Source organism: Anarrhichthys ocellatus, unplaced genomic scaffold (assembly GCF_004355925.1).
Source record: "Anarrhichthys ocellatus isolate YVR2014 unplaced genomic scaffold, GSC_Weel_1.0 scaffold57, whole genome shotgun sequence".
NCBI lineage: Eukaryota > Metazoa > Chordata > Actinopteri > Perciformes > Anarhichadidae > Anarrhichthys > Anarrhichthys ocellatus.
In genome coordinates, this window is record NW_022280087.1 from 656,610 (window position 1) to 664,660 (window position 8,051).

Consider the following 8,051-nt stretch of genomic DNA (forward strand, 5'->3'; position numbering starts at 1 on the left):
CACACACACACACACACACACACACACACACACACACACACACACACTCTCTCAGGCACACACTGAGCTGCAGTCATGTATGCTGTGTTGACACACCAATCAAGTCCCAAAAACCTGATCCCCAGCTAATCAACATGTTTCTGAAGGGGAATGGAAGAGGAGCCACTAATGAATACTCAAAGAAAACTAAATTTAACTGTTGGTGGGGTCCAGCGAAAAAAAAGAAGAAGTAAATGTTGGGACTTGGGCAAACTTTTGTGTAATTGAGATAAAAAAATATGCTCCATCTTCCCAATTGATGGCCATGTAATATTTATCACGTTACGAGGTATTAGCGATGGCTTGATTTGGTCACCGAACATTTCATCCAATAATTCCACTAGTTAATTACAGGGACAAGGGAGCGAAATGAGAAGCTGGAGATAAAGCACAGAGTCTCTGCGCTGAATTTTACGAAATATATGAGGACAAAAATGAAGGGAAATGCACTCTAGTGTTTCCGTGTGCATTCAGGCTTTGGTATGATCCCGGTACAGTTATACCTGACCTTTTAATCTTTGTTTGTTTGGGAGAAATGTCCTTGATTTGGTGCTCTGCTTTGGGTTTACATATGTGTGTAATGTTGAGATGATGAACCATTAGATTTACTGATCTCTCCATATACAGAATACTTCCTTTCAACAGCTTCTACTGATGCTGCTGCCGTCACCACGATTAGTACAACTCAGGCTACTTGTTCACCAAGACTACCACCTTCCAGGTCAATGACGCTAACATCTTTTATCGTGTTTGTGCTGTAGAACCAACAAATACTGATACCTCGACCCAATTACTAGAAAGATTGTTGGCACTGTACAATTCTGCAAAGCACCATATGACGCTGGCAGAAACGCACAATATCACGGGGTTAACGTTGTGAAAGTATTGGTTAGGTTTAGGCATAAAACTACTTGGTTAAGGTTATGAAATAGATCATGTTTTGTGTTGTAATAATAATGTAATGTAGTAACTTAACAACATAACGTGACAACATGTAACGAGTAACAATGTAACTAGCGTAAATAAATATCAAAACGCCCTTAGCAGACTGTCTTACATAACGTAACAAGCGTAACAATATTACATAACAAGCGTCTCTCTCTCGCTTGTCAGACTCCCAACACATCATAGCACATAACTTTGAGTGACGGTCACTCAATACAATGCGTCACTTGCTCTGTGCATCACTGGTTGCATTTCATCACTTGCTCTGACCGAATGCAAAAACATGGACATGCACATAATGTCAACATTTGTTCCTGGCGACCGGACTGAATACTTAATTGACAAAATCAGCATTAAATTGCATTTTAAAAGTATATATATCAGTTATTGCCAACATCAGTAGGACAAAATAACGAAGTCATTCTTTTTGTCAAAGTTGCCCTGTCAAGTGTTCTTGTAAATAAGTCAAATTTCTGTTTGCATATTAAATAGCTGGCGGTCCTCTTCCTTTCCTTTGCTGGCATGTAGATTTCTTAGTGCACCACCGCCTGCAGATCAGTGGGATAGTGTGAAACCATTGTCTTGTCACCTGCATGCACAACAAACAAAATGGGGACACCGCCTGTAAAACATTGCTCCATAGCGCTACTAGTAGTGAAAAACTCCACAGGGTGCCTTTAATGTTGAGAAAAGATCCCCTTAATGGTTAAACGAACCATGACATGGGAACACTGGGTAAAACTAAAGTATCCAACATGCTCAAAGACATTTTTAAACTATCCCACCTCCCTGTCCTCTGCTCTATCAAATCAGACTGCTTTCTCTCCATAAATAATAGTCCATCAGATTACATTTAATGTTGATCCCTCACTGTCTAATGTCCTGTCCAAATGTTCTGTTCCAAAAGGAAACACATCACATTAAGACGGTAATGTAATTGCATGGGGCCTTTCAAAGAAACAGAGTTAGCATGCTGGTAGGAGACAGGATGTGAACCCTCAACGTATTATTTCCTTCATCCATCTTCCCTGACTTCCCTCCTAAGACTTTATTTATTTACTGCAGTATAAAAAAGGTCCTTCTTTGCTACTGAATGTGAAGACTGTCAACAATTGTCATTTTTCTGGGGAGAGCACGGGGGAGACGACCTTAAGAGGTTGTCCACCCCTCGGGGAAACGTAAACGGGGTTGTGTGAACAAATGATGAGTGCTGTTGTTTTTAGCATGAGTACAATCTCGCAGAACACGAAAAGTGCATTTACACATCGGTTCTCGGTCAGACTTTTGTTCTCTCATTTTCTATCTCTGCATCTCAATCCTATTACCTTTTTTTGTCTTTTCTACCCCCCCCCCTCTCTCTCCATCGTCCTGTCTAACTAACTAGTTATCATGCAGAGAGCACAAGCAGGGTCGCTCTGTAATATCTCCATTCCCCGCCTCTGTTTTTCATATCTATTGCTCTGTCTTTCTTCGCATCACGCTCCCTGCTAGTACGCCGCTCGCTAATGTCTGTAAATGAGAGAGAGCAACAGGCTTTATTATGACGGAATGAAAACCAGCACAGTGGAGCTGAGCAAGCTGCACACACACACATACACACACACACACACACAACTACACACACACACACACACACACACACACACACACACACACAGACACACACACACACAACCACATCACACAGGCTTGTAGATACAGAGCGACGGGCCCAACCTCACACACACACACTGAGAGAGGTTGGGTGTAAACAGAAGCAGTCCATTAGTCATACTTAGAAGGAATATCGTAATCAGTTGGGATTCACAGAAACACATACAGACCACACAAATGTCATCACACAGTGGGACTGACATCTGTGAGAGGAAACACTGAATATGACTGTAGAACAAGACAATATGGAACACTACACTGAACTGAAAATTTATAAAGTGGATAAAGACACTGAATTTAGGGCACTGGGAGCATATAGGGAATAAAGTCTACTACTAAAGAGCATGTACATATGAAACAACAGGAGAGAAGGTACCGGAATTTACGACTATACCACTGTAAGATATAAGTACGCCTTAAACATGCATTCTCTCTACTGGCCAGCAGGGGGCGGCTCCACGGGTTGTAAAAAGAAGTCTAATTGTATAGAAGTCTATGAGAAAATGACTCTACTTCTCTCTTGATTTATTACCTCAGTAAACATTGTAAACATGAGTTTATGGTCTCAATCTCTAGTTTCAAGTCTTCTTCAATACAGCATGATGTTCATTTAGTACATTATGGTCCATTTAGAGTCACACAGACCATAAAGCAGGGGATGCTTTAGGGCGGGAATACTTTGTGATTGACAGGTCGCTGCCGCTACCAGAGCCGTATACAGCGTCTCTACGTCACTCCTCCATAGTCCAAATATGCCAAATCAACAAAGTTGAGGCCTCAAAACGTCAATCAATAAACCAATGGGTGATGTCACAGCAATTATGTTCACTTCTTATAAACAGTCTATGGAATGATTGGACCGTAGGAAAGAACTTGAAAACCACCATGGAATTCATTTTCATCAAAGATTAATGACACATCTCCCAAGGTTAAATGGTCCCAGGTAGGGGCCAGACCAAGAGAGATTCACTAACCCGATATGAATCGGCCATCATAGAGTTGTAGCACTTCGCCCAGAAAAGGGAATCCGCGGCCCCCTTCTGGACTTGGGAGGGGAGCTCGCCATGACCATCTACTGGCCTTGATACATGGGGCTCGGCTGGGCCTTGCATTGCAAAGGTGGGCACCTAAAACTGCTGACTGGCTCTAGGTAAGGAACCGCAGCTCCATCTATGCTCCGACCCTCACCTATGGTCATGAGCTGTGGGGAGTGACGTAAAGTGGCTTAGTTTAGCCTTAGAGATCGGGTGAGAACTTCAGACATCCGGAGGGGGCTCAGAGTAGAGCCGCTGCTCCTAACTGTGATGGTGAGGTGACTGTAGCATGCAGATATTGGGTCATGTTCACTGCAGCCATTCTACTCACAAAAACTACATGATGATAAACTATCTATGTGTGCGGTATAAGAAGATATCATTAAAAACTAGTGACTCTGTTGTGTCACTCTTTAAGGTTATTTGACCTCCAGGATCAGTAGCAGACAGTCCGGCCCGCTCCTCTGCACTCCGGGGGTTTGAACTGGTTTGAACGTTTAACCTGCACTTGGTGAAGCTGGTGAAGTTCGACAGTTAAGAAAAGAGATTTGTTCTTGAAATATTACGCCTTTATTCTCATTACCATGCGAGTTTACTCTCGTAATAGTGAGAAGTAAGTTTTATTGATCTTGTTTTTACAAAATATCTAAATAAAGCACATATGAGGGATGTGTTTTGAATGCGCAAAAGGTTTTTATCTTGGGCAGAAATCTTGCTGAGAAACATCTGAGCTATTAAATTCCAGGTTTATAAATGAACTAAAATGAATTAATGGATCATTCAGCTGAAAAGAGGTTAAATACACAAAACATATTACATTATGACATTCTCATTTCTGAGTGTGTTGATCTGCAGGAGAAAAAATATTTGAAAGCAGTATGCCTGAGAGCCTAACTGCATTATACTCCATTATATTTTTATATATTGAATTATCACCTGGTGCCTGAATTGTTTTGTTTTTCTTACATGAATAAAGACATTTCCACCATAAATTGATGCTGAAAAGTTCCCTAAAATGCAGGAAATCAAGTGTTTTTACACTCTAATTGTTTTTTCGTTTCCCCATTTGCCTGTTCTTGTGGTTAAAACATCACATTGCAGATAACGATAAGCTTAGCCTCAGAGTGTTTGAAGTCAACCAGAGGCGATACTAGCCTACTGGGAAATCTATTCTGTCAACTACGGTTCTTCTGTAGTTGATTAAGTTTATGACCCTGAACACCTCAGTCAGGAACGCATAATAAACGAACCCTTGACCTTGCAGGGAAGACACGGAAAGAGGTTGAAACTAAATGTGAAGGAGCACAAAGTGAAAACAGCCACCGGAATCCAAAATGGAAACGCATTCTGCGCAACCTGCAGCTCCGCGTTACAACACAATACGAGTGGAAACGCAGGGAAGGCAAGACACATGCAGAGCTGGACCCTGTCCCAAAAAATCCCTCCAAAGCATTTTAACACCCATGGGAAAGCTCTTTTTCTTTATTTAAACTTGCTCTGGTAATATCACACAGAGGTAGTTGTGTGATAGGACAGCGGAAGGACAGCGGGTCCCACCTCGAGCCCTTGGCAGCTCGACTCACAGGCATTCGGTAATTAGTTCTTCAACTTCAGAAGACAACACTTAGCGAGCCAGACAGCCTCGGCCTGCTTAAAGAGGCGGAACGAGAGGTCCACTGACACGATTCACATGCATTCAGACGTCGCGCATACACCGCCCACACATGCGTAAATGCACGCGCAGTTACGCATGTGACACATTGTGTGCAGGTAGTCACACAACTGAAGAGGCTTTAGGAGAATCCAGCCCCTTGATTGTGTGTGTGTGTGTGTGTGTGTGTGTGTTTTCTCCAAATGCAGCTACCAGCTTGTTTGATGTTTTCGTGACCAGTTGCATTGCACCAAAGTTGTTATTAATGAGCGGCTTTATAAGCCCCTATGGGCTTCGAGCCACAGTGTGTGTGTGTGTGTGTGTGTGATCAAGGCCTGTATGATATGTTAATGGTGGGTAATAATGCAGACTCTAATTGTTGTGGTGGCTAACCTAGCATGAAGGGAGGCATCTTCTCTGAAATGAATACATCCCCAACCACACACTTACACACACACACACACCTAAACACACACACACATACCAAACCACTGATGACCCCCCCTTCCCACCTCAGTCACACATAACAAACAAACATGCTCAAAACATTTGACCTGTAGCCCTCTGGAAGGAAATCTAACGTAGTAGCTTAGGGACTGAAAAATGCCTTTTTGACTCAGACTTCACATCATATCATTAGTTCATATTGTATTTTTCATATCAAAATCCAACCATCTGTTCTTTCTGTAAAACAGAATACGACGTGTGCTTATGGAGAATTCTGACGGAGTGCTGGTCTAACCTTTGTGATGGAGGCAACAGAACATATACTGATCCAGCAGGGAGTCGGGGCAGCCCCCTGGATCAGACCACCCGCTTCTGGGATTTGCACTTGCTGAGTTTGAGCTAACTGGGAGTCCGTCTCCCGTTTTCTCGTTTGTGTATCAAAACGAACATGGACCCTGTACCTTTAATGTGATTGACAAGTCCTCGGGGCAGCTCTACTTCTTTGTCCTCTCATGTTGGACATGTAGGACAGCCTGGACTCATTATCGCCTCTCCAGGTCCAAGTGGTATTACAAGACAGGACGGGCCGGGGCTAGCTGGTTAGCATGCTCATTTCACTATACAAGACATAACATTAACATTAACGTAACATCTTCACATTTTTTTAATGTCTTGAACTGCAATTGTGGCCCGATCCTACACATTGAACCTTGAACCACAACTTGGTTAAAGTTATACCATTGAATAATAACATTTTCTGATGCTGTTACAGCCGCACTTTTTCTGTTTTCATCTTAATAAAAACACGCCCCTTTCCTCTATACTGATATTATACAACAATGGAACACTGAGACAAATGGGCTAAAAGCAACACAGAGACTTCAATAAAACCAAAACGACCAACATCAGAGCAGTTGAAAAGAAGCTGTTGTGGCTTCGAAGGCTGTTGTTTACACCAGTGATGTCTGTTAAAACAGCAACATATGTGCCTATACTTTCATAATTGATAATTATTAAAAATATATTGTTTAATGATTATGTGAAACAAAGCAGCGGCCCTCATTAGACCAGTTAGAGCTGCCAAGTGCAGTTTAAACACAACAAATCATTGCCACTTTCATTGAGGCATTAGTGTTGTTATACACATACAGGCGAGACCATCCACATTGACCTCATTGATCGCGCTTGCCGGGCACACGGAACCTGTGGCAATGATTTTTTTTCACGGGAAACGTGGCGGCGGCGAAGCAGAGAAACATGAGCACCGATTATACCGGTGCTATGAGATTGAGGACCCCAATTTTCTCTGTCGCGGGTCTCTTTTGTTTACTATAATTACACCCAGATATCAAGGCTAATTTAACAATGATATACTGATGTCTGGAAAGCTGTTGTTTAGCACCTTTAATGTGTGATCCAACCAAAGCCTCTGCTGGAGTTTTGCTGGCGTGACCTGCATATGCGGTAACGTATCGTGGCCGACAGCTGACAGGTGTTTTTACGCATGCATGAGCACAACACAGAAGGTAAACATACTGCGAGTAACAAAACAGAGGCTTTAATGATACAAAAAACACAGAACCCACAAATCTGAGCAGAAGCAAATACAAGCGCACCTATATATGAAAACCATCCTGGTCTGCATTAGTGTCAGTTGACAGAGAAGGACACACACACACGCACACAAAATACCCTGTCCTTGCTAATCAGGTGGCTCATTAACATAATAAAAGGGCGTGGTGTCAATGGGACTAATGTATGCTGACATCTCCTCTGGTCACCTTGTCACCTTGCTGACAGAAGGAGTCCAGGAAGGTTAGGGTGTCTGTGTGTGTGCATGTGTGTCTGTGTGCGCACGAGAGAGAGAGAAGAATGCTGATTCTGTAAAAGAAAGGCAATGTCAAGTAAATGGACATGTTGGCCATCTAAATGGTTATTTGTTCGGTTATGGGAGAAAAAGACAAATAGGAGAAACGGAGCTGGTGCACCAGTCTGGGCTCAGGTGCTCTCCTTTCACTCCTCCTGACATTTACGCCCCAGCTGGTGTTTGCATGCATTCGTTGGGGCAGATGTTTGTGTGAGTGTGTGCGTGTGTTTGTGCAGTTGCAAGTTATAACTTGCACGTATGTATGCAGGAGTTTTTTCCTTGCACTGTCCTAAAGGTGAAAGCCGTTCAAGCTGCCAGCTTCTTCAATCGCAACTCTCAGCCTGCGAGACACGCGGAAACACACACACACACACACACACACACACACACACACACACACACACACACACACACA